Here is a 27,776-nt window from a genome sequence, read left to right on the forward strand (position 1 = left end):
TCAGTTTTACAACCATCCCATTTCTTGGAAAAGGACCTTACTGGCAAAGACCCAACTCTAAACTGATGGTATAATTTTTTGTCCAGGCTCCTGGTAATAACATCCCTATAGTTCTCAAGTAGGGGATCCAATTTGTGCACCAAGAATCGACCCGTTAGAGTAGTAGCATCTGACAGTGCAACAAATTGGTGTCTTACAGAAGCCCAGAAAAGCATTTTAAATTCTTTTTTGGAGGGAAACGCAGTAGACCCCGGGTTAGCCCACAATTGGCTAAGTCCCATACTTTCCAAGATTAATTTCACCTCCCGGAGCCATGGGATATTGCCAGAACCCATGAATAATCTCACTTCCGCTAGTTCGTTAGCAAAGAGGCTTAGATCCGGCGACGTCCAGATCCGTCTCCACAATGCTACGAGCCGGTACCGTGCCATCTCATTTATCGGCTTACAGCCCATATCCAACAAAAGGGGTTTAATTGGTGTGGATTGGGGTAATCCTACCAGTTTACGCAAAAATGTATTTTGTGCTCTTACTAAGGGGGTTAGGTCCTTAAAACCCCATAGGTCGGCCCCATACAATATTGCAGAGCTAATTTTTGCTTCAAAAATCTTTAGAGCTGGTAAAACCCTTTTAGTCAAAGACATTCTTTGCTCCTGGATTAGGCAACCCGTAAGGCGTACAGATCTTAAGTGGAGAGCGTCAATCTGTGGGTTCCAGCGTAGGCGATAGTCTAAAGTCACTCCAAGATAGGTCATACCATCCACTTGTTCGAGGGCGACTCCATTCATGCTGACAAAGCTTTTAATGGGGCGATTTTTAGTTAAAACCATAAATTTGGTCTTGCTCACATTTATTTGCAGATCATTTAGTTTGCAAAAATCCTCAAATCTGTTAATCGCTTTTTGGAGACCACTACGTGTCTTAGAGAGGATTAATGTATCATCTGCAAAGATGAGCAATGGGAACTTAGTCCTGCCCAATGTGGGTGCATCAGTTGGAGTGTCTGCGAAAAACTTCACCACCTGATTTATAAATAATAAAAAAAGGGTAGGTGCCAAAACGCACCCTTGGCGGACACCCCTCGTGATGGGAAAACTGTCCGTCACCTGCCCCTGTCTCCCCCACCTCACCTTAGCAAAAGTGCCCTCATGCAGTCTTACCAGGATTTCAAGGAGTTCGGACGGCAGTCCTAGCTTACCTAGGACAGCCCACAATTTTGCCCTGGGCACAAGATCGAAGGCGGACTTAAGGTCCACAAAGGCGGCATAGATGGTCCCTCCGCCCAACAGCACCACCTTCCAGTATATCAGAACGAATCGGAAGACCTGGTCGATGGTGCTGGTGCCTGATCTGAATCCAGCCTGTAATGGTGAGAGAATACTCTCCATCTCCATCCACCCTTGAACCCTGGCAAGAACCATCCTGGCAACAATTTTCTGCAGGGAGTCTATGAGACTTATGGGGCGATAGTTACCAGGGATCGAACGATCCCCCTTTTTAAAAATGGGAAGAATTTCCGCTCCTTTCCAAGACTCTGGGATCCTTGCCCCTTGGCAATAGCATTAGCAATCTGAGTGATATAAGGAACCCAGAGTTGGGGGTCAGATTTAAATAAGTCAGCCGGGATACAATCCATCCCGGGAGCTTTCCCTGCTTGAACCAACAGGAGTGCAGACTCAGTGTCATTATTCGTAAACACCAAAGGATGACAGAGAGACGGAGGCGATGGGACCCAAATCTCCGGGGCGTCACGAAGTTCATATTCACGGTCTTTAAACTGGGACGAGAAAAAGTCCACCCATGCTTCCGCCGAAACATAATTAACTGGGGACTGTGAGTCTGGGTGTCTGCCCCATTTAACAACTTCCCAGAACTTAGTCTGGTTGGAGGAACGGCTGGCCTCATATAGATCAGACCAATAACACTCGTCCCACTCTCTCCTCGCCTCCCACTGTACCCTTTTGTACTTTTGTCGTGCCAGTTTGATATCAAGGGTTACCCTAGATTTGATAGCTTTTTTAAGCCCACTATATGCCTCCCTGCATTTTTTGTTATACCATTTCTTACTGGAGCTAATTATTTTCTCTTTCCCGAGCTTCGGAGGTAGGGTAAGGAGAGCCTTCAGTTTATTAAAGCACTGATCGTATAGATCACTAATCTGGTGGACTACTTCCATAATGGAAGGTAGATCATATATGGCACTCAAGGTTGATGAAACTTCCAGAGATATGCCATCTAACATGGCGGGATCCGCCAGAACCCTGCACCATCTGACCCTCCTCCTATCGTTTGTTGAAACAGCCTCTGCAGTAACACACGTAGCTGCAGGAGACCTGCCTAAGCCACCAGAGAGCTTCAAACTTAGAGACAACGGGTTATGGTCACTCTCAGGACGAACCACAACTACCATGTCTTCCAGGAGGGACCAATACTCCATTTTTACCAGAATGTAATCAATTCTACTTTTACTAGCCCCGTTATCAAAAGTAGGATGACCAGCTTTGTCAGAAATCGTACGACCATTGGCCGCCCTCAAACCCCACTCTAAGCACAGCCCTAGCCAGTGCAAAGCAGCCTCGGAACCCTTGTTAATATGATTCAGTGTCAAGTTCGGAATGTTCCACATAGCATCTTCCTCAGAACACAAGTCCTCACCCTCACTCTTCAGGGGTTCAAAGGTGTAGTTTAAATCACCCGCTATGAGTATTAAATTATCTCTCCCAATCAATTCGAGGTAGGAGTCCAACTCATCTATAATAGCCGGGCTTCTCCCGCTGGGGAGGCCTCGAGCATAAATATTGATAAGAATAATGTCCTGGTGATTTTCCCTACATAACTTGATCCTCAGAAAATCGGGGTTTTTCACTAGGATTTCCACCGGCCTGTAGCTGATGGACTGCCTAACCCAAATTACTAGGCCCCCTGATGCTCTACCCTTAGTACCCCTGATGGCCGGTTTATAAAAATTAAGAAAACCTACTCGAAAAATTGATTCAGGAGCCCAGCTCTCTTGAAATAATAAAACATCAAAAGAATCAACAAAATCTACCCAGTCATCTGAGGCTATTCGCCCTTTGAGCCCTGCAATGTTCCATGATGCTATTTTGAGTACCCTGTCCTGAAGGGAAGGGCATCGTAATTCAAAGCCATCGAGTCTCGGCCTAGATCCCCACCGTCAATAGACGGAGTACCGTCCAGGGAGTTGCCCTTTAAAACACTCCCAGCAACCACATCCATCTTCGAGTGCCCCCCCTCCTGACTGGCTAAACATGTTATACTAAGTAAGTCAGCTTCCCCATGTTCAAAGTTGCCAGAATGACTCTCTCCGCCAGGTACCGGATGGAGTCAATCAATGCCCTCCAAACCAGAGAGTGCTTCAAAGCGATTAAACAATTGTGGAATGGATGTAGCCTCAGAAGGTAAGTCGATACAAGGGAAGCCCTGTTTATGAACTTTCTGAACCAAGGCAAGAGGATTTTTGTCTTGGCTCCCCAAAGCTCTGGTACTTGGTTTGGTCAGGGTGGTCGGTTTGGAACCACCCTTCGCATGGTTCAGAGCTTGGGCAACAGTAGAAGACTTGGTATTGTGCGTTGTGTCAGCTTTCAAGCTCCCAACCCTAGAGGTTACCCCAACAGGATTGTTTGTAGCAGACCGAATATTAGGTTGTTTAGCGGGAGGCTGAAGTGGCCGCTTAGTTGTAACAGCGACACCCGGGGGGGTTTGATATGCTAGTTGGAATAGGGGGTGTAGCTTGAACATTTACTAGCTTTTTTAATATACCAGTATTATCTTTTACAAGATTCTCCAATAAATCCAATTTCGAGTTCATAAGTCTAGTTCGTTCTAGTAGTGGTAACATGAGTGATTTTACTAATAGTTCCATTTTACTTAGGAGGCAATCGTCTTTACTAGAACACTCAGGGCTAATGGCTGAATTCCTAGGTGATACTTGGGGAGGGGACAAATAACTAGTTGTGACCAGAGAAGGCTGGGAGCTGATAATTTTTTTAGGGGCAAGGATGGGCTGGGGTATACTATTTATTTTGGGTATTTTAGAAGTTCCCCCCTTCTGAGGGCCCTTACTTCTCTTCCTCTTGCAAGGTATATTCCGTTGGGACTCTCCAGTAAAAGGATCAGATTGGACAGGACTAGCATTTAACACACTTTCCCCTTCACTACTTCCTATAGAGACACTGGATTGAGAGCCACCCTCAGTTGAGTTCAAAAACAATCTCTCCACCTCTGGATGAACATCCACCAGCACAGGGTCCAAAGTCAGGATAGGAATCATGGTGGGTGCCTGGGGACTAACCACTGTTGCAAAGCGACCTATAGAGGAGCACTTCCCCGTGATAAGATATAGCGATAGGCGTTTCTCGGCAAAGGCTATCTCCTTTTCCAAGATACCGGTCGCCCTGGTTATAAAAGCATCTAGGGGACCAGTTACCACCCCACTACACGTCTGCAATTGCACAGATCTTTCTTTTCCCGAACGTAAGGGCATGATTCAAAATAACAACGGAGGCCAACAGGTATTAAAGGGGGACTAAAGGTGAACAACAATTCCTCCCTAGGTAGACAGAAACAGCAAAACATAAGGGGGGTGGCCCAACCCAACCTCAGCCGACCACAGACGGCCCGCCCTTTGCCCGGGCTTAGCCCCGGGCTATGTCCCGCGATGCGCGGTGATAATGTCAATTAAGTCCGAAAAAGGAGGCGGGGCACGCCCGGGAAGAGGCACCAGCTGTGGGTGTTGCAGGGAATGCTGGTCCTCGCAGTCCCGGGCTCCCGCTGTGGGTCCTAGTGGTCAGGGTCCTCCACAGAATTACTGCCTCCAGACAGCCACGACGGGGAAAACAGCACGGGGATAATCCAGCACCAGTTCGGTAAACAAACAAACACCAAGAGTCGCTGCCAAATCAAAAACCTTGTCATCATACCCATGAGCATCACATATTGGACAGGGTAACCTAGATGAACAACCTGCGCATTTGCAATGCTTGCCAGGTACATACAATATCTCAAAGCAGTCCGTCTGCAATTTTGAACACAACCTTGCAATGGGTGCCGACCGTACATTTTAACTCTCTCCCTGGTGACAAGATATCGACAAGGGGGCGTATGATCACTTTGAAGAGTACATTTGTTGTCCCAAATAAAATGTCTAAAATGATTCACAGCCGAAAAACATGCCAGTAGATCTCGTTTGATTACTGCCTTTCAGTTGTGTTGAGCGTTCTGGAGGCATAACCAACCACCCTCTCATTTGTTGAGATAATACTGCCTTTAAACTATCGGCACCAAAGCAATGATGCATTGTTTCCAATGGAAAAGGGGGAATTGGTTATATTATTCTTTATCAGTTTGAAATACTTTTACCGTTCATCTCCCCATTTGTATTCCTAGTTTTTGTGTAGAAGCTGCCTAGGAGGTTCCATGGATAGTTAAAGGAATATTTTCCAACGCAGTATATTCAACAAATAATACAAAGCAACAAAATGTATTCCAAAGTATACTAAAACAGCAGTGGAAATACAAAGCAAAAAATCAAGTATTCACAGCACTGTCACTCTGAGATGTCATGATTTCTTTTCGTGGCATATGTTTGAAATTAAAAAAAATGTTAATGGCATCAAGGCTGGGCATATTGGCGTTGCCAGTGATTGTTGTACTTTTAAATGTATTACCTCTCGCGCCTAACCTTCCTATCTGGTGTTGACGGTTGAGGACTACGGAACTAACAAAATCAAAAGGATACCTGCTCAGCCTTCCCTTGCGTGTCGTTTGGGCGATTGGAAAAGGAAGTTTTCAAGAGGTGTGCTTTAACACCTTGTGATTAACAGACTATTAAAAGCCCACGCTCCTCCCCAAAAGGTTTTCTTCGGGAACTCGGAAGTGCCCGATAGCAGGCCAGCGCAGAGAGGCGCATGCGCGCAGCCGCCCGGGCACGTCACGGAGACGACTGCGGATTAAAATTTGGTTTCGGTTGGGAGCGGCGGGATTATTTTCAGTGGCGGAAGCAGCCGTACGTGACGTTACGGGAGTGGTTTGTTTGAGCAGCTGGAGTAGCGAGACGGCCCTCCTAGCCAGGCGCCCCACGCCAAGGCGGAGCCGGGGGAGGTGGGCCTGCTCGGGGCCCCGTCTCTGGCCAGTGCAGAGGTATGTATGTTGGTGTGGGCTTTTTAGGGGTGCAGACGCGCAAAGGCTGTTGACTGATCTCTCCGCCGCTACCATGGCATGGAAGGAGGGAGCTCTTGCTGCAGTCCCCACCCTCTCCACTGCAGAGGGTGGCAGGGTTGGAAGGGCAGTCCCGAGCAAAGCTGGTCTTGACGTTTGTGTCTCCACGGAATTCCGGGGAGCTGTTTTGCTAATTAAAGCCTTCTAGTTCTTTGGTGGTGTCCAGTTCCAACTCGTGGAGGCCGCAGGCGACTCTTTACTATGGTTTACATGCTGGTTGTTTTCGTATTTTTTTTTTGCCACTGTTGGGGCAACAACTGTCTTGTAAATTGAGGCGCTTGTTACTTACGTGTCGATGTAGCTCCTAATAGCCTCACGCACTGCCTTTGCCCGTGGTGACGTGTTCGATTGCATCAAAAAGCAAATGTAAAGATAGCTCTGCCAGTTAAGCATCTGTCGCTCAGATCTGTGTGCCACCCAGTGAGCACAGGCCACGTTCAAATCTTAGCAGAGCCTGCTAAGCCGCGTTTCGGGTTGACCAAATGAGTTCCGTTGTGTTTGTTTAAAAAAAAATGACACCTGTTTGATAGAAAAGTGCTAAACGTAAAGTCTGTGGGTAAGAATAGCGTTTTCCGAGTTTTGCATTGCTGCCAGTTTTCCTCTGTGAGGATTTGAATGAAGCTTTGTCGGAAGTAGAATAGTTCTTTCCATTTTGTAATAAACATCAAAAATTATTTTTTTGTTTGGTGTAATGGTCTAGAAAAATGACTTAGAACAGCTTAAAACCTAAAATATACCGGGTCACAGTTATGCCATGGGATTTGCTCCATCTCGGGTCTCGAGACCCAAAAGGCCCCTAGCTAATTCGGAATAAATAAGTCTCCTTTAAGAGACCATCGCATCCCATAGCATATATTGCTGCATTCAATCTCTGATTCTACCAGCTGAACGGAACCAGAGGTACGGGAAGCGACAGGTCAGTGAGATCCAGATGCAGTCTATGGCTCTGTCAAAGGCACACTGCTAGATGCCGGGCCAGATTCAGTATTGTTCACTGCACAATCTGCCTATCTGACCATGTGCACGAGTGATGATACTGGATGGCAGTGCTACCCTTCAGTCGTGTGCCAGCAACTGAAGAGACAGCTAACTACGCCAATAATGGGTCTTAGAGAATGGGCCTTTATTATCTATTGCAGGAAAGTGCGCATGTGGTAGCTAACATCTCCTGTGACTGGCGGAGAAAACGTGGGGGTGGTGCACAGTCTCTTCAACACCACAAGACTGAAATTCATAAAGAACATACTGTTTAATCTCACCTGATTTGTGTAACAAATGTAAGATCTTGTGTGGGGGATTTTTCAGGAGTCCCAGGGCGGGAGGAGTAGGGGTGTGTGACTGAGCTCAGATTTTGACAACTTTGCTTAGCCTTACTATAGATCTAAACACCGAGCGCCAAGTACAACGCTGTAGAGCATGGCCCCCAGGCTGCAGAAGTTGAGTAGTCCAAAGTTTAGGTGGTGTGGGGCTATACTCTAGACTTCATAAGAATCAAATTACTGTCCACGCAGTACTTTAGTTTATGAAAACGTTTTGTAATACTACTTTGCACACAACTCAAAATACTACACCATAATATACAGAGGGCATTTAAAGTTGGTGCTGGTGGATAAAAAAATACCTGTGGTAATTTTTGAGCCAGTGTTTAGTCGTAAAGTGTATTAGGTTATTAAAGAGTCTATTAGTAGAAAGCAGCTTGCTGTGCATTGTTGCTCACAGATTTGCGTTTGAATGCTGCCACCGTCCCCCTTCTGTTTGATGTGGAATGGCACAATACCTGGCTGTCCGTGCTGTCATGTAGGCATGGAGTGCCTGCCAACATAGCTGATCTGTGGTGAATGTGCATACTGCATGTCCTACCATGCAGGGCTGTTAGTCGTTGCCTCAGTTGAGATCGTGCTTCAAAAAGAGCCGAGCTGGCAACCTAGGGTAAGTCAGAGCAGTACCAGCACAGAGGCGGTTGCTAAGTGGCAGTGGTGCTCTCTTTCCTGGGGATGCTGCTGTTGAGTTCTTCCTTGGGTCTAGTCTTGAACCCTCGCCAACACCTCCGCCCCCTACACACACCTAAACAAGCTAGCTGCTCACCCCTGATTGGAGTGGTGCACATTTCTCAGAGGTTGGTGATCTTATTTTGGTACTTGCAACTGTTCGCTTATCTTGGGGCAGTTGGATCTTAGTGCTTTGAATGCTTCTTGGTGCTGTATGATACAGTTGAATGCCTTTCTCTACGGATTTTGCGACAGCCTGTGGTGTCTATGTAGCTGCTTCTGTGGTGGAGACACGTCCGGACCTCCCCCTTGGCACAAGAATGCAGGTCTTACTCCATATTGTAGTGAGAACGCTAATCTGCCTCACTTGGTCTTCTACGCAGCCTGTGTCATTTAGAGCGGCTCCTTCCTTGTGCAAGGGAACCTCCAGTGTCCTGTAAGCAGTAGGCTAGCTCTGACTAAAAGTGGGGTCTATTCGGCAGCAGCCCCTCCTGGAATACTGATCAGTTTTCCCCAGGTTATAAGTACTAGTCCAGAGGATGCAAGATAGGAGGAGGCTGGGCAGTGATTCCACAGGACAAGATTCTAGGAAATGACATGGAGAATTTCTCTAGCTTCAAAGGGACCTGCTTTCTCTTCTCCTTAATACTCTTCAGTCTGATCCATTACAAAGATCCTTCGGAATATGCAAGAAGAGTCCTGCACTTCACACTTGAAAGCCTGGGCCCTTCCTACACTCCTACCTAGATCCCACTTTGATTTTATAGCATACGTAAAAGAAAACCCAGCACTTAGGATATCACAAAAGTCTAGCATGCCTTTAATGCACAAATATTCTACTACCATTCAAAATAAGGAAGCCAGTTGCTGTTTTAACAGGCCAGAGCTTCACCCATAATCAGTAGGCGCATGTAATTCTAAATTCCATGTATTATGATTACATTTATAAAAAAAAATCTCCATATAATTCAATGGAATTGGGGACATGACACTTCTAGATAGTTGCTAATAAACAGGCGCCAAGATCACCTTAGAAAAATGCAAGAAGACCATGAGAAACTGATGCAGCTGACACTAGCACTGTTAGTACTATTTTCTAAAGTCCTTGCTTTGATTATACCTACTTCAGAACAAGGATACGCTTCACTAGAATGGTTCAGTAGAAATGTGCAGCATACACCATGAACTAACATGAGAATTAATTTAAAATCTGTGTAAAGATGCTTAGGATCTTAGTAGTCTTCAAACATGTTTGAAAACAAAATCACACTCGATTAATAAAAATACAACTGCACATGTTAAGGCATCATGAACATTTACATTGACTTAGTAAAAACATATGCATTTAAGGTACATATGTTGGTGAATTCACTTTTCCACATACGAAATTGAAGGCACTATGATTATACTTGCATGTACACACTCCAGGCATATTTTCCACACACGTAAACAAACTCATGCATGCAACATGATGCTAACAGGCCATCTCCCGATCAGTTAAGAGGTAAACGGGCATGTCCTGCTATTGGAATTATTTTCTCTGTCATCACTGTCATTCCTCTACAGCCCAGTGAGGTAACATTCACACGTCTCAAAAGGATGGTGTGCTTGGCTCAGCACTGGGACTCACACTGTCCCAAAAAAGCCTCTGTGCACCAACCTTGCTATGGTGAACTCGAGCCGGGATGAACACTCCCCCCTCCCACACGTCTCCCAAGTCATGCAAGGGACCTCTGCTATCCAATAGCTTGCACTAATATGGCACGTGTTGGCTTATCACAAGGTGTGTGTGATTCTTGGCACAGCTGATGCTACTTTTTAGGTTTCGCCTGTCGAAAGCTGCGCAAGCAGCCTTTCGCGCATGCGAAATCTTATGTTTAGAGTATGTGTGCTTATGTCCCGCCCCTCTGTTCCATTGGCTAGCTCCATAAATGGAGGCTAGCCATTGGAACAGAGATCTGTCCGTCATGGCCGGAGCAGATTCGTGGGTGTTCCCGCGATTTTTACTCATCCCGCCCATTTTCGTGCGGCAGCGAGCGGTTGCTTTTTTTTTTTTCGTCATGTTTTGGTCAGTTTCGAAGTGTCTTTTGCAGGAGTGGGCTGCGAGATTGAAGTTGCCAGGAAGTACTTTCCATTTGCGATCAGGTAAGCAGCATTGTTTTCTGTTTCCGTCTTTACCTCCATGTGCCCGTTCCCGCCCCCCTCCCGCTGTCCGTGTGCCTGTCCCTGTGTTTTGTACATGGCTCAGTCTTGGCTGCCTGCGCCTGCCTGTCTTCCAGGCTCGCCGTGGAGGAATTGCTGTGTTTTGTACATGGCCTCTTGGGTGCCTGTCTTCCAGGCTTGCCGTGTCCCCTCTGTGGCAGACACAGACGCACTTTGGTCCCTCTTTGCACGCATGTGTTCTTCCAAGGAGGAAGCGGAGTCCTGCCACTTCTGGAAGTGGGTTTCCTCACACACAAGTTGGCGACCAGACTCCCTTCCGGGAGTGTCTGCGCCGGGCAGCGAGGGAGCCTGCGCTTCTGCTAGGTCTCTGCTGCTGGCAGCCCCGACCCCTCGCTGTCCGGTCCGTCTCCTAACTGGGAAGGTTCGGTTCTCTCCACCGGCGCCGCCCCGGCCCTTACTGGCTCTCCGCCATCCTCCTCTTCCTGTCTTACTGCTGCCCCTCCCCACCCCCTATCTCCTTAACGCCCCAGTTAATTAACACTCAAATCCCGAGATGCCTTATTGCCTGGTTTCTGTGCTGTGCTTGCAGCAATCTCCATTAAGTCTGTAGCTGGGTTTGTGATGGCTGCCTTTTCTTTCACCTCAACCATTTTTCTCGCATGCAAAAAGATTCCTTGCTCCACCCCCCCTTCCTTGGCCCTCCTATGTCCCTCCCCTCCTTTGATTCTTCGTGCCTGTTGTGATTACTAGTGTTATCTTTTATTATTGGTGTATGTCAATAAAGAAGTTTAATCAACTATACGTGTCAGAGGAACTTCTAAACGGTGCCCTCTGTGTGACTGCCCCCTTCCGTTGTCCCTCCCTCCTCCATCCATTAATCCTGCCTGCCCTCTATGGCCTCGCCTCTCCTCCTCGGCAGCTCCTTCTCTGTGCCTCTTCAGACTGGGCCGTGCTGGACGCCAGTTTGGCCCCGGCTGGGGGTGTCCCTCTGCCACAGCCTGGCCTCTTCCTTCGCTCAAACCTACCTCAGAGCGACACGTTTCCTTGTGTGCAGGAGAGGTGAGCGGCGGGCAGGGCGAGGGACGGGGCAGGAGAGTTGCCGAAGTTCGTGCAGACTCTGGCCCTGGGTCCGAGGGAGGACAGCGGGCAATCTCTGCCGAGGTGGGTGACAGCCTCCGTGGAAGGATCGGCTCCGGCATGAGGTACTGCAGTCTGTAGTGTGACCCGGGGCTCCAGGTGCATATATGACTGTATTGGAGTCTCGCTGTTTTCTGGAGTTAGACGAGTGCTCAGAGAGGCGCCAACACACTACTACTATTTGAAGAGTAGGTCTGTCTCGATGTGAAGTGGAGGTCTGCGTGTAATCCTGTCTCGATGTGAAGGACTGCGTGTGTCCCTGTCTCGATGTGAAGGTCTGCGTGTGTCCCTGTCTCGATGGGAAGGTCTGCGTGTGTCCCTGTCTCGATGGGAAGGTCTGCGTGTGTCCCTGTCTCGATGGGAAGGTCTGCGTGTGTCCCTGTCTCGATGGGAAGGTCTGCGTGTGCCCCTCTCTCGATGGGAAGGTCTGCGTGTGCCCCTCTCTCGATGGGAAGGTCTGCGTGTGCCCCTCTCTCGATGGGAAGGTCTGCGTGTGCCCCTCTCTCGATGGGAAGGTCTGCGTGTGCCCCTGTCTCGATGGGAAGGTCTGCGTGTGCCCCTCTCTCGATGGGAAGGTCTGCGTGTGCCCCTGTCTCTGTGATGGGAAGGTCTGCGTGTGCCCCTGTCTCTGTGATGGGAAGGTCTGCGTGTGCCCCTGTCTCTGTGATGGGAAGGTCTGCGTGTGCCCCTGTCTCTGTGATGGGAAGGTCTGCGTGTGCCCCTGTCTCTGTGATGGGAAGGTCTGCGTGTGCCCCTGTCTCTGTGATGGGAAGGTCTGCGTGTGCCCCTGTCTCTGTGATGGGAAGGTCTGCGTGTGCCCCTGTCTCTGTGATGGGAAGGTCTGCGTGTGCCCCTGTCTCTGTGATGTGAAGGTCTGCGTGTGCCCCTGTCTCTGTGATGTGAAGGTCTGCGTGTGCCCCTGTCTCTGTGATGTGGAGGTCTGCGTGTGCCCCTGTCTCTGTGATGTGGAGGTCTGCGTGTGCCCCTGTCTCTGTGATGTGGAGGTCTGCGTGTGCCCCTGTCTCTGTGATGTGGAGGTCTGCGTGTGCCCCTGTCTCTGTGATGTGGAGGTCTGCGTGTGCCCCTGTCTCTGTGAAGTGGAGGTCTGCGTGTGCCCCGTCTCTGTGAAGTGGAGGTCTGCGTGTGCCCCTGTCTATGTGAAGTGAAGGTCTGCATGTGCTCCTTTCTCTAGGTGAACTGGCTCAAAGTGTCACACCACTAGTGAGACCACTTGGTCACTGTGTGTGTGTGTGTGTGTGTGTGTGTGTGTGTGTGTGTGTGTGTGTGTGTGTGTGTGTGTGTGTGTGTGTGTGTGTGTGTGTGTGTGTGTGTGGGTCTGTGTGTGGGTCTGTGTGTGGGTCTGTGTGTGGGTGTGTGTGTGGGGGTGTGTGTGGGGGTGTGTGTGGGTCTGTGTGTGGGGGTCTGTGTGTTTTTGTGTGGCATTTGCCAGATATTAAACTATTGGCATTGTAAATGACAATGCCATTTATTTATCTGTTTTCAAAACCAATACATAAATACAAATTTTGTCATTTACAATGCCAATAGCTTAAACTTTTCAAAAGGCGAAACCATTGCATTGAAAATGCTTTTCTTATTATTTGGTATGGCTTGAGAGCATATGTTCAAAACTGACTAGAATAAGCTTGACAAAAGTGCACATTCTCAAGTCTTGTAATTTAAGCAAGGCCGAAGATAAATATGTGCTTGCCACACAGATGTTCCTTTAGATTCATTCAAATTAGACGGGGGTTTCAGTAATTATACCACAATAAGTGGTTCCGTGGATATTTTAAGTAAATATTGACATCTCATGGTCACATCAGTTTTCGTGAATTAGTGGTCATTCCAGATCAAATAATGTATCCTGCTACTCATGTTTTTAAGTAAACATTTAGTTTTAATATACGAGGTTTTGAAGCAAACATAAGTTCTAGATTCCAATAATGAGTACTGTGCAAACCTACCATTAGAAAACAGTAGGTGTTGCCCGCTGATGGGTGTGGCATCCCAGTCTGCTATCCAAGGCAGGTGGTTCATTAACATTGAAATTGCCAGATTCAGAGTAAGACCTACATGTTTGATCGGAGCACTAATAAGGGGAGAAGGGTCTGCAAGTTTTGGGGAAGGCAGCCTCTAGGCCTAATGTTATGACTGGAGAACATTAGTTTTAGACCAGTCAGGCTAGTGATAAGAAAAGGACAGAACCAGACAGTCATGAAACACACGAATCAAGTGTTGAGGCAATTAACGGTTAGGATACATGGAATAGGACATCTTATTGGAGTGGCCCTTTTATTAATCAGATATGGCACAAAAATTAATTATTCTACCAAGAATGTAATACAATACAATATTAATGATCTTTTCCTAAGCGCTAGCAGTCGGGTCTTCCCTCGTATAACAGACTCCGATGAGATCAGAGTTGATCATTTGGTCCATAGATCACTCTCTAGTGGGAGGCGAATATCTTTCACATCCGCCGCTCTTCATATGCCCGTGAATGAGCAGACTTCCACTTTCTGAGATGATGTTGAGGCGTGTTTCCCAGAATACTCAAGACTTCTTGTACAAGAGCAAGTTCCGCTGAGACATTAGCATGCAGTTTGAATTTTTTGGGGGAAAAACTTGACTGAAGCCGCATCGTGAGGCAGAGGTATTCCAGAATCGAAAGAGTTGTTGAGCTCCATGTTTGTTTTATGACTGTGATAGCTATGCGTACTGCAGTCGCTGGCATGGAAGGGTTGGATGTTGTCTCACCCTGTTGTGGATGCCTCCATTCTCTAGGATTCCAAATATGTGAAATTTATGCTGACTGTCTCCTGGCTGAATTGTTGTAGGCAGCCAGACCCCCACTTGTACCCTGAAAAATACACCACTATAGGCTGGCACAAGTTATTCCAGTTGGAGCCAAATTAATATTGTATCAACAGTTTTTTAGTAACTGTATACACAAGGTATGAATCTCGCACATTAAAACACAAAACAACAAAGCACACATGGGTCTAGTTACCATCTTTTGGTATATTCAAATGGTTTTAGGTTTACGTTACAGAAATCACAACAATGTAGGCTGCTTTGTAGGAGCAAAGTGAATGTTCTTGTGCAGTGCATCAAGTGGGGAAAAAAAGGTATTTGCATACAAACCAGAACAAAATTTTACTTCAGCGTCAGTTTTAGAGAAATGTTATGGTGAGCCTGTCTGGAATAATCAATGCGCAAGTCTCGGTTGTTAAGGTCAGTGGGCTACAACTTCTGTGTGCCAGACTTTGTATTGGGTACAGGCAATCTAATTTGATTGTCTGTGTTTTTGACCCTTAAAGGTTGAGGGGCATATACAACATCATTATGGGGCTTGATAAGGGCTGGATGCGAAGCAACCTGGAGTTGTGTGGTGCCACTTAATCCCAAGTTGTAATGGATATCGTATAAAGTCCCCGGGAAACTTGTAGGGTCATTGGTAGAGAGCTGTGTTTGCACTTTTGAAAATGGAGTCCTCTGTGGAAAGTGAGTCCTTGCGTTTTGAATCTGTGCATTTTTTAGTACCTCAATTTTCTTTGATTATTGACAGTGACCTTCTACCAGTAGCTCACTGGAGAAATGCATGGCTTTTTGTAAGATATCTGTTACAACTTGCAATTAAGTGGCACCGTACAACTCCAGGTTGCTTCGTACCCAGTCCTGATGAAGACCCATTATGTTAGTAAGCACCACAACTTTTGAGGGTCGGAACGTTTTCCTAATTAGATTGCCTCTACCTAATAGAAAGTCTGGCACACAACAGAGAAGCTGTATCCCACTGCCCTTGAGAACCTAGACTTGCTAACTTGTTTGTTCTGGACCGGTTCACGATTACATTCTCTAAACTGACTCTGTGAAGTAAAATTTTGTTCTTGTTTGTACGTAATTGTCACCATTTTAGGTCTCGCCTGAGCCAGCGCATGCACTGCTCTGGCGCGACATTTAGTGAGTGGCATTCAAAAATCCGACCACATGCTTTCTGTGTGGCCTCGAGCATGCGGTTACACGCACAGGCACGAGCAGAGGCGACATCTGGATTACCTCTCTCGTGATGCGCTCAGCGTATCGCTCGCGGGCACACAAAGCGTGTGGACGCTGCAGCTGCTTTCACTTTTGCCGCCGCGTGCCCACTCGCTCCGCACTCTCACGCCGCCCTCTGTCTCCTTTTTCAAGACCGCTTGTTCTGGATAGGCGTTAATGCATTTTAAAACCGATGGTCTTGCTGCTCTGTTATTTATTCATGGCTTCAATAGTGGTGGTCTGTAAAAGCGACCGTATTTCAGAGTTGGACATCCGGGACAGGTGGTATTTTGTTATATTCAGCACTACTTGGTTTGTGCACAGTAGGCAGGTAAAGTCATCAATAAAAGATTAGTGTGTTTATTAATGCTTCTAGAATCACGACTGTGTTTAAAACTGCTCTGAGAATGTTTGGTAACTTGTACAATATGTAGTCTGTGCTATGTGCGAACGGGCACAGGTACAATCAGCTAAAAAAAAAAAAGTTGCGTCACTTTACCGCACTATGTTCATGGCCAGTGCTACGATAACGTAAGGTTGTGAAGGATATTCTCCATTGAGTTTCATTACAGCAACACACAGACCATCGTAATAGGGCGCAATACCAACATCTCAGAACAGGGAGCAGAAGCATGATTAGCAATGTAACCAGTGCTATTTTACCTTGCCCGTAGCCTGTTCTGCCGGTTTCAGTTTTTTTAGTTCGAGAGAAATAAGCGCTGGTAATAGGTCTTTTGCAAACCTATGCAAAACTAATAATATAAGCAAATGTATAAAGCAGTGGGCCAGCAGCCCAGACTCTCAGCACTGGCACTGAATGTAGCTATTTTACAAGTGGCTTTGCACATACAATCAGGTAAAATGCAGACATGGTGCATGGACGCTGGTGGTGTAGTGAGCTGACACATTGTCCTATTCTCTCCGTTATAGTGGACGGAAGCAAAATGTGAGTGACACATGAATAGATCAGTGAGTGAAGCAGGCACTAAAAGGATATTATACAAGACATGACCTGGAACGCCCTCGCTCTAATCTCTGGACCCACCCCCGGCTTCGCAGTCCTTTCTCAGCTGTTACTTTTCCTCTCGACCATGTTGCTTTCCCCGCCTATGCTCACCTTGCTTGACTGTTTGTTCACCCCAACTGCACCCTCCTCTGAGCCATTGCGTCTCATTCACGTCCTTTCCCCTTAGTCTTGCTTCTGCCCCATGTTAGTTTCCCATACCCTGATTTATTTTACACTATAAAAACTTGTCATTTTGTAGTGGCACACCTGTGGTGCACATGCTTACAAAATAACATGACTGCTGCATCATAACTTATTTTTTTTTATTTTCCCATGTGGCACAAATTTGGTGTTAAATACCATTGGTAAAGCCCATAGTTCCTAAAGACGAGGCCTACTGGCTTTGTCAATGCTTGTTTTTTGGAAGAGCCTGGAGCCGTTCGGACCCTGGTGCGAGCAGCTGTGCACAGCTGCAGAATTCACTCGCTTGAGCAATCCTTGTCCTGTGAGAGGTACTGTTGAAAAGTGGTTGCTCTCTCTTTTTTAGTGATTCCTTTCTGTTGCAGAACAGTTCTTGGGGAATCAGCATGGCAATTCCTGAAAAGGTACCCACACCCCTAGACCACCTGGAACACTGAACGGGGAGCCGCCCCTTTACATGTTAAATTGACCGCACACACGGACCAATACAGACTTTTAGCCCCTCTGACGTTCATGCCCAATCTGTCCACCCCCAAGGGGCAGGATGTTCAGTAGATGACAGGGAATATTTGTTTCATCATTTGGGTGGTGGGCTGTCCTATAATGAGTTTGGGCCACAACACCTCTAAGTCCTATACCGTATTTTTGCTCCCTTGTACAGGAGTGTGAAGTCTATAGTGCTTTCCCATTGGGGAGGGGGGGGGCTATGGGGGTTGGCGGCAGTTTCCAGGTTTGCCTCCAATCTGCCTGTCCTGGAGGGGCAGAAAGTCTACTAGACCTAGAGTGTTGTATTTTACTTGAATGTGGTACGGTGCTGTGCCATGTCTGAGATGTGTGATAGTATCTTGACACACTGAGTAGGTACATGTCACCATGTGTTTGGTGCTTTGCTCACGATTCTCTTCATTACTTACAACTTTTTCACAACCATGTCCCTCCTCTAACACTCTTATCAATTGTCTGAAGTTTTTTTCCCTCAAACGTAGTTTCTTGGGCATATACACTAAGCAGTACTAACATGACATCTAAAAAAAAAAAAAAAAGAAACCTTCAAAGAGCATTGCCATAATCCAGATCCGTGTCCCACATAGTGGTTACATACATCAATAGGCACAGTAATTTTTCTTCAAACAACGTTCAAGTTCAATAATTTGTATAGCGCACTACTCACCCAGGGGGTCTCAAGGTGCTTAAGGGAGGGTGGGTGCATTACTTATCGAAAAGCCAGGTTTTTAGCTGCTTTCTGAATGAGAGGTGGTTCTGTGTAAGGCGGAGGTGAGTGGGGAGAGAATTCCAGGTTTTGGCCGCTAAGTAGGAGAAGGATCTTCCTCCCATGGTGGATCTATGGATGCGCGGAATTACGGCGAGGGCTTGATTGGACGAACGTAGTTGGCGGGTGGGTGTGTAGAAGGACAGTCGTGTGTTGAGGCATTCGGGTCCTAGGTCGTAGAGGGCCTTGTGTGCGTGGGTGAGGAGGCGGAACGTTATTCTCTTGTGACGGGGAGCCAGTGGAGGTCTTTCAGGTGACTGGAAATGTGAGCTTGACGGGGATGTCCAGTATTAGTCTGGCTGAGGCGTTTTGTATGCGTTGGAGTTTTTTCTGTAGCCTGGCTGTGGTTCCGGCGTAAAAGGTATTTCCATAATCCAGTCGGCTAGTAACCAGTGCGTGGGTGACTGTCTTTCTTGTTTCGGTGGGGATCCAACGGAAGATTTTTTTGAGCATGCGTAGGATGTTGAAGCAAGAAGATGAGACGGCGTTGACTTGTCTGGTCATTGAGAGGGAGGAGTCTAGGATGAAGCCCAGGTTACGTGCGTGATCTGTAGGTAAGGGTACTGTACCCAGGGCCGGTGGCCACCATGAGTCGTCCCAGGCAGAGGGGGATGATCCTAAGATGAGGACTTCTGTTTTGTCCGAGTTTAGTGTTAGACGGCTGTTCTTCATCCATTCGGCTACATCTTTCATTCCTTCGTGTAGGTTGGTTTTGGCGGTGTTTGGGTCTTTGGTGAGGGAGAGGATCAGCTGGGTGTCGTCTGCGTAGGAGATGATGTTGAGGTTGTGTTGTCGCGCGATGGATGCGAGGGGACTCATGTAAACGTTGAAGGGGGTGGGACTGAGTGATGATCCTTGTGGTACGCCACAGATGACTTCGGTGGCCTCTGATCTAAAAGGGGGGAGGCGGACTCTCTGGGTTCTTCCGACGAGGAACGAGATGATCCAGTCCAGAGCTTTTCCTTGTATTCCGACGTTGCTGAGGCGTTGTATGAGGGTGTTATGGCAGACTGTGTCGAAGGCGGCGGAGAGGTCAAGTAGGATAAGGGCAACTGTTTCTCCGTTGTCCAGTAGCGTTCTGATGTCGTCTGTAGCAGCGTTGAGGGCGGTTTCGGTGCTGTGTTTGGCTCGGAAGCCGGACTGTGAGGGGTCGAGGGAGTTGTTGGATTCAAGGAAGGCGGCGAGCTGATTGACGGCTTTCTCAATGACTTTGGCAGGGAATGGAAGGAGTGAGATGGGGCGGTAGTTAAGTTCAGAGGGGTCTGCTGTGGGTTTCTTCAGCAATGCGCTGAGTTCAGCATGTTTCCAGCTTTCCGGGAAGGATGCGGAGTTGAAGGAACAGTTGATGACATCGCGGAGATGGGGTGCGATGATGGAGCCTGCTTTGTTGAAAATGTGGTGGGGACATGGGTCGGTTGGTGAGCCTGAGTGGATGGAAGGTTGTGAGAGTGCTGTTTTGGTTCGGGGGTGGGTGGAGTGGTCTGTTCTTCGGACTGGTTTTCAAAGCTGTTATGTATGTCGGCGATTTTGTTGTGGAAGAAAGGATAAAGAGTCGCAAAGGTCTTGGGAGGGAGTGATCGTTGGTGTCGGCGGTGGGGTTGGTAAATTCTTTGACTATGTTGAATAGTTCTTTGCTGTTGTGGGCGTTGTTGTCGAGTCGATCTTTGAATGCTGATTTCTTGGTGGATCGGATCAATTGGTGGTGTTTGCGGGTGGCGTCCTTGAGGGTGGTCAGGTTGTCAGTGGTTGGGTTTTTTCTCCAGGTTTTCTCGAGGGTACGACATAGCTTCTTGGATTTCTTAAGGTCATCGTTGAACCAGGGGGCCTTTTTGCTACCTTGTTAGATCTGGTGGTTTTTCAAGGGTGCTAATTCGTCAGCGCTGTGGGTGATCCATCGTGTGAATTTGTCGGCAGCTTGGTTTGGGTCTGATGATTTGGCAGGGGAGTTTTGGTTAAGTGATGTGAAGAGTTGGTCGGTGGTAATTTTGTTCCAGTTTCTTCGAGTAATGGGTTGTGGGGGGTTGTGGGTCGAGGTCTTTTTGTAGCTGAAGTGAACGCAGCTGTGGTCCGTCCAATGGAGAGCTGTGGTGTGATCGAAGGAGATGTGTTTGCTGGAGGTGAAGATAGGGTCGAGCGTGTGTCAGGCTAAGTGGGTGGGGGTGTCAACAAGTTGTTTGAGTCCGAGATTGGCCAGGTTGTCCAGAAGGGTGTTGGTGTTGCTGTCGTTTTTCTTTTCCAGGTGGAAGTTGAGGTCTCCCAGTAGAATGTAGTTCTCGGATGTGAGGGCATGTGGGCTGATGAAGTCAGTGATGTCTTCGTTGAATTGTGTGCGGGTTCCTGGTGATCTGTAGAGGAGGGTGCCTCTAAGTGTGGTCCTGGGGTCGGTGTGGATCTGGAAGTGAAGGTGTTCGGCGGTCGCGATGTTATCGTCGGAGCTGGTCGTGATTCGGATGGTGTTCTTATGGACGATGGCGATGCCTCCTCCTGAATGGTTGGTGCGGTCTTTTCGGATGATCTTGTAAGCATCCGGGATGGCTATGGCGATATCGGCGCTGATGAGGCGTTCATCCAGGTTTCTGTAAGGAAGGCGACGTCCGGCGATGTATTGTCGAGTAAGTCCCAGAGTTCAGTGGCGTGTCTGTGGATCGAGCGGGTGTTCAGCAGGATGCACTTCAGGTGGTTAGTCGGAATTGTGTTTGGAGGAAGTGGATTTGGTGTGAGTCCTGATGCAGGTAAACTGGCAGGAGTGGCAGGTGAATGGTCCATGGGTGTGTCCTGGGGTGGCTTTGCAGCATTGTGGAGTGCGACCGGGGTTAAGGGCAAGGAGGGTAGCGGCGTTGTCTTGTGACTCATTACAAAAGCATTATAATGAATCCCATTCTAACCCCCTCCCCGCCTCAACTTCCTGTAACAGGGAAAGATCTTATGAAACAAAAAAAACTTGCATGTACAGTGCGATAGAGGTATCCCCTAAAATTTGTTGGTTAAGAGCTGGGGGCCACGTCCAACCACAAAGCTGAATGAGAGGGGCAACAGCAAGGGAACCTGGAACCGGTGGAGTTCCTGTGTGTGTGTGTGTGTGTGTGGCAGAAGAACAGTGGGAGACCCACAGACCAATATCCCACCAGACGCTATACCCATATGTAGTCCAAGCCCTTTCAGGAGTCCGTGATTTTCTGTCAAGCGTTCCATGGTAAGGCTCTGCCCGAGACTAGCATGCCACTGGGGCATGTAGGGGGCCGTTGGCTTTTTCCAGGCTGCTTCCAGGGCCATCTTGGCTGCCCCTAAACAGAGCCACATAATGGATTTATCCCCAACTGTTTGGTGTTTAAGGTAAGGGGCACGCAGCCTCAGCAGAGTAAAGTCAGGTGTTTGGGGTAAGGGGTAACCCAGGATATCTTTCATTTGACCTAGTATCTCATTCCAAAAATGTCGAATCTTGGTGCAACCCACCATATGTGGCGGCGGAAATCGCCCGGAAGACTACAATCCCTCCAGCATCTATCAGATGTTTCAGAATATATTTTGTGAAGCTAAGCAGGGTGCAGATACCAGTCGTAAAGTATTTTATAGTGTGCTTCTCTTAAGCCTAGCAATCTGTTAAACCTCAGGATGTCCCTCAATAATTTCAGCCATTGATCTACAGTAATAGACTTCCACAAGATCTGGTCCCAGAGACCTTTGTGTCTCAAAGTAGAAACATCGGCCGAAGAGGCCAGGAGAGAATACAGAAACTAGATACTGCCCCTGGAGCCCCCTTGTTTGCACACACATTTCTCTATTGGTAGCAAGTCTCTTGTGGCTGCCTGTCTGATCTCAGGTCGTGTTACCCAGTGTTTGAGTTGAGTGTAATGGTAGAGCTCTGTAGTAGGAAAATTGAAGTCACAGCAACAGTTGTTGAATGAAAGTATGTCCCAGCGGTGAAACAAGTTGGAGATGACACCCTCCTGCCACGGATCAAAGGGGCCTCGGACTAGTGCAAGCTTTTGCTAAACTGAATAGGGGTGTATAGGAAAGGTAATCAGTCCAACCTGTTCTTCAGCGTGGTTCTAGTTGGTATTCTTAGATAGGCGTTAGGTTGGTGATTTAGCTTTAGGTTTCCATAGGAAGCCCCAAATTCAGACCTTCAAAAATCCCCAAAATGTTATTAGACCTTCAGGTCTGGTGATAATAATTTACTCCACCTAATTATAATGAGCTTGACCCATAAACTAGTTTCAAATTATTTTGTCCTGGGCAAGTACGGAGATGCCATTTTCTTCTCTATCACATATGAGCGCACTTTCAAATAAGCCAGTAGAGCATTTATGCTGTACAGAAAACTTTTTATTTTATTTAATGGACTAAACGTTTGCTCCATATATAATATAAATCTAGCCACATATAGGATACACATGACCGGTGACTTGCCACAGTTCATTAATCTCACTGTCGTCATTGTGGGGGCAGGAATGTTTCTCAACTCGTGTTTAAAAAGTGTAACTTTTAATAAATGCATAACTAAAGCGTAAAGTAGCGGCACACTCATTTGCAATCAGCAGATTTTACATTGAAATGTCCACTGAATTTCCCACTGACGTGGTTTTCAAAATATATAGTGTGTACAATGTCTGGAAATAGTTTGTGCAAATATTTGTCGTTTGCACATCACCAAGTATAGTGTTCTGATTTGTTTGCTCCTATGTAAATCTTTGATTGCACCACACTTCTGAATTACAAAAAGTAATTTAATAATTCCTGATATAATTTGAAATAATTGTACTATTCATTTACAAGCTGTTTAAATGTTAGAAAAAAAGTGACATTTTACAGCCTTTTGTTTCACTATTTCCAGATAACTCACTTGACAAAAAGCATTAACTATAACAAGAGAGAAAAGTAAACACCGTTTTCCAGGAACAGATAAGCAACAAGTAGCAGAAAGACAAATTGACAGTTGACCTCTGAACTTGAACAGACAGCAAATGTGTCAAGACAAAAACAAGATTTAAAGATGCCTTTATTGCTCATTCACTTTCTAAATGACCAGAACACCTGTTCCTTCCAGTTTAAGTTAATTCACCAGCACGATGAATAAATGCTAAAAATAGCTCGAACTGATAAAATCTCCCTCGACATTGCGAGTGGATTTTTAGGGACCTGCAAATTGTTCTCCCCATGATTGCCCTGTCGATGTGGAGCCAATCTTTGTCCGACTTACTCAAGGACAACTCTGTGATTACTCTGCGTTTTGCCACTTTATCATAGTAGGGGAAATCAGAAGGTGCCAGACCACCTTCTGTTTTGGGGGAGAGTCTGGATTTTATAAGGGAGGCGGGCTCTGTGATTCTGCCATATGAAGGTGGCGATCATGGAGCACATGGAAATTAAAAACTGCCTATCGACTTCTGTAATTTTTATAGCGTTTATATGAAATTGAATGAAATGAAATTGTGATTTTTAAAGCGTGCTACTACTACCCATGGGTGTCTAGGAGCTGAGACACTGTTAGTGGAAGAAAAAGTGAGTTAACCAGACCAGTGTGGACCGTAAAGGACGATATGAAATGCTGTACTAATTATTAAACAACCATGTTTTAAGAGCCTTACGGAAGGTAGGCAGGTTGTTTACAGATTTTAGTTTGAGGGTCCCCAAATTATGACAGTTGCCACTGCAAAGCTCTTGCCCCCGCCCTACAACCTAGCCAGGTTAAGTATAATGGGGTCCATTTCTTAAGGTCTTGTTGCAGTAGGTGGAGATGTGGGGGATAGTTAGCCATGTTTAAATCCTTCACTCCAAGTGATTATTTTTTTTTTTCTTTTTCCTTTTTTTTTTTTTGATGCCCAGAAATGTGATTGCCTTATGCCTAGCCGGAAGGGCGTATTGGAAGCCAATCTCTCACTTTCCTCTGTCGGATTAAGTTGGAAAGGTTTAGTAAGATTGATCTTAAATCATGCCACTGGTTCAAACTCCTGGAGATCTTTCCGCTGGGCCGTCAGCAATGTTTGAGAGGAGCTGAAGGTTAAGAGGGCGTCGTATGCAAAGAATAACATTTTGTGATTCACCCACTTAAAGTGAATGCCTTGGGTTGGAGGGGAATCCCTTATTTTGATTGCCAAGGGTTCGATGCTTAGGGCAAATACAATGGGACACCCCTGTCATATGCCTGGTTCCAACAAGTAGTAGTCCGACTGCCCAGTAAATGAGGACTCTCGAGCGAGCGTGAGCATAGTTGCCTTACATCTGGGTAATGAATTTATCCCCAAAAGCAAATTGCTGCAGCATGAGAAAAAGGAAGGACCAATCCCCCCCCAGTCGAACGCCTTCTCGACCTCTGATGCAAATAGCATTGCGGGTGTCCTTTTCTTGGTGGCCTTTTCCAGAAATGGTAAAAGCAAAAGGTTTCCTTTTTCCACAATTTTATCAAGGATAATTATCCTTCACAGGCCACTCGAGCCCTACCCAGTACTAATTAATAAAGTCTTTGTGGAGTTACCAAATGTACAGACTTATATCTACTTATGCAACATGAGCACATACTAACGCATGAACTTAAAATTTCACGAATTTATTGAAAAAGCAATCCAAATATCAAAACATTACTGAAGTCATATTGTATATCATTTCAAAATCAGTCATCATAATTAAAAACTTTTCATTAAAAACATACACAAGTATAATTCGTTTCTGTAATGAATTATACTTGACTGATTTTGAAATGATCTACAATATGACTTCAGTAATGTTTTATTTGGATTGCTTTTTCAATAAATTCACGAAATTTTAAGTTCATGTGTTAGTATGTGCTCATGTTGAATAAGTAGATAAAAGTCTGTACATTTGGTAACTCCACAAAGACTTTATTAATTAGTACTGGGTAGGGCTCGAGTGGCCTGTGAAGGATAATTATCCTTGATAAAATTGTGGAAAAAGGAAACCTTTTGCTTTTGTTTTTACCATAACCCAATCCTTTTCCGTGTAAAGGGGTAACTCCCTCCCAAAATTTTGCTTTTCCAGAAATGGGCCTCTTGCCGAAGATTATCATGTTTGTCGCCCTTCAATGGAATCTGACTGGTTTGGGTGGATCAGATCTGGCATGACGTCTTCCAGTCCATTAGCTAGTATTTTAGTGTACAGATTTGCATTCAGATTTAACTCTGTGTTTGGCTGGTATGACGGACATTTACTATGGCCTTTCCCCATCTTTAGGATTACCTTTATGAGAGTTTCCCCCATGGAAGGGGTTACAGCTTACGCCCCTGCAAAGGAGTTAGTGTGGTCAGGTGGGGAGTTGGGTCGGAACCAAATGTTTTATAGGACTGAGCCGTGAGCCTTCTCGGTCCTGGGGGTTTGTGTAGTATTAGGGAGTCCCTCGCTTTCTGGACCTCGTCTGCTTGAGTGCACTCATCTAGGAGTTCCTGTTGGGCTGGCAATATTTTAGGAAGTGTAGTGTCAGTCGGATATTAGTTTTATTCAGGGTTTGTGTCTTTGGTGTATAAGGTCTTAAAGTTTGAAACCTCCCCGCCTTCCCTATCTCCATATTTGTCAAGTCCCCATTTGATTCCTGAATTGGGCCTATATAATCTTTTTCCTGTTTCTCTCTTAACTGCCCGGCCGGATGGGTGTTTATTTTATTCCCCCTCTCTTACGTGGTCTGTCTAAGGAGCAAAAGGGTGAGTTCTGCTCTGTTGGAATATATGGCTGCAAGTTTGCCCCTCCGCATAGCCCTTTTCCGCTGAAGGATAAGGGTGGGGGGTTCCTTGTGAGCTCTTGCCACTTGGAGAAGTTCTTACTCCAGTGCCAAGCGTTCCTTGGTATTCTGTCTCATGAGTAGTCTTAAGTGATGTTAATTTCCCCCTTAACACCGCTTTGAAAGCGTCCCAAGCAGTATCATAGTGTCTTGGGGGTTGCTTGTCTGGAAGTACTCCCTAACGGTTGTCCAGAGCTTATCCCGGAGGAGGCAGTCCAGTTTCAAAGAGTACGGAAGGAGGATTCTGGGCCTGGACAGTCCAAAGTAACCTCGTTATTAGGTGAACATCAGCAGACCTAATGGCCTGCTGTAACCTTTGGCTCACAAAGACCTAGTCGAGCCAGGAGTAGGTTCTATGTTAATGTGAACAAAAGGTGTCCTCTTTGGTGGTGGGGTGGAATGGATGCCATGTGTCTAAGAGCCCACGTGGTGTTAATTGTTGCTTAATTGGTTAGGAGAAGGTGCCTATCTCTGGGGGTTAGTGCTATCCAGATTTGGGTCCCAAATGAGAATAACCTCTCCCATTACCATTATCTTGCCTTATGCAAAACCCCCTAGCTGGTTGAAAAAGATGATGAGTAAATGTCGGATTCACATTCGGCCATAAATTGTGGGTATTCATCAACACCCTCCCTTACCTGTGTGTTTTAACGTTGGTCTTTTGAGAGGAGCAAAAAAGCAGGGCCTACCCCATTGTGTTTAGAACTTGCAGACGACCTGTAAATAGGAGGATAGGATTTGTTTTAGCCTGTGTTCCTCGGTGTGTTTTATTTGGATTTCCGGCACGACCGCAAACTCCAGCCTTCAGTCTAAGATATACGTCCAAACATGCACCATTTGTGCGGGGAATTAACGCCTCTAAGATTCCAGGTGTCTAGGATGACCGCCATAGGTTTCACATCGCTGGGTGCCTCTCTGTGGTCTGGTTTGTTTGATATGTGAGTAGAAGGAGACTAGTATGTCTGCATGTCCTCCCACAGCCCCCCCCCCCCCACACCCTCCCACCAACCCCATCGAATAATTCAGGACATGCATACAAAACCTAACTCCTTAACTATAGAAATTAGGAGCCAAAGCTCCTTACTATTGGAAAAACGTATCTGATCCATATAACTGGAGACTTTGGTACATTTTTGCATATGGACTGCGCAAAATCAAGTAGTAAGCTGAAGATTGCAGGCTCTTGCTGGGAAAACTGTGCGTCCAATATCTCCCACTAGCATCTGCCCCAGGGCAGAATTGCTAGATCAGTCCTCCTGGCTGAGGTGGCCATTCAACCTGGATCATATGCCTGGACAAGACACAGGCAAAGTCTGGATCAAGGTCAGCGAGATTCGTACCTCCAGACCCCACCCGGGTAGTCTGCAGTGAGGCTCCAAGGGGTATTTTAGCGTCTCCTCAATTGCTCTACCGACATGCTCTGCGCTGCTGTTGCCAGGGCCCACCTGCCTTGCCACAGGGTTGGTCTGGGAAGGGTTCTCTCCGTGCTCCTTTCTCCTCCTGTGGGACAGAGATAGCTACACCTAGGAGCACCGCCGCTCCCTCCAACTGGGTAAAGTGATGTGAATTTGTTTTTAAATTCAAGGGCTATGCCAAATGGATATGTCCCTCTGTATTTCTCATGTTCCTTTCGGAGATTCTTTGACCGGTTTAAGTTGCACTCTTCTCACCAGGGTAGCGGTGGCTACATCCTGAAACAGGGACCAGGAAGCTTGCTGAAAGGAGATTAAATCTCGTTTGCGGGACTCGAGGAGGATATTCTCCTTTGTCTTGAGACTGTAGCTTTTCTGAAATGTCTCTAGCATGATTATCCTCTTCCTTTTTCTGTGGTCGCACTGTGTGGACCCTATTTAGTCGCACCTCAGAGTGGTTGTTGCCCAGGTGGTTCGAAAACATGCCCACCACAAAAGCTTCTAAATCGGGGCCCTCTGCCTCCTCCTTGAGGTCTCTTATGCTAATGTTATCCTGCCTGGAGCGATTTACCACGTTTTTGCACTGAAAGAG

At 46.6% G+C, this 27,776-nt stretch overlaps 1 protein-coding gene across 1 annotated transcript in view; it reads left to right on the plus strand.

Moving 5' to 3' along the window:
- Positions 1-5,935: 5,935 nt before the first annotated feature.
- Positions 5,936-27,776, plus strand: part of FBXO34 (F-box protein 34) — a 137,824-nt gene continuing 115,983 nt past the window's right edge. The window contains exon 1 of the mRNA XM_078659843.1: positions 5,936-6,159. The gene's annotated coding sequence lies outside the window, so the exon portion shown is untranslated. The remainder of the gene's footprint in view (positions 6,160-27,776) is intronic.

This window comes from Lissotriton helveticus, chromosome 9 (assembly GCF_964261635.1).
Source record: "Lissotriton helveticus chromosome 9, aLisHel1.1, whole genome shotgun sequence".
Taxonomy (NCBI): Eukaryota; Metazoa; Chordata; class Amphibia; order Caudata; family Salamandridae; genus Lissotriton; species Lissotriton helveticus.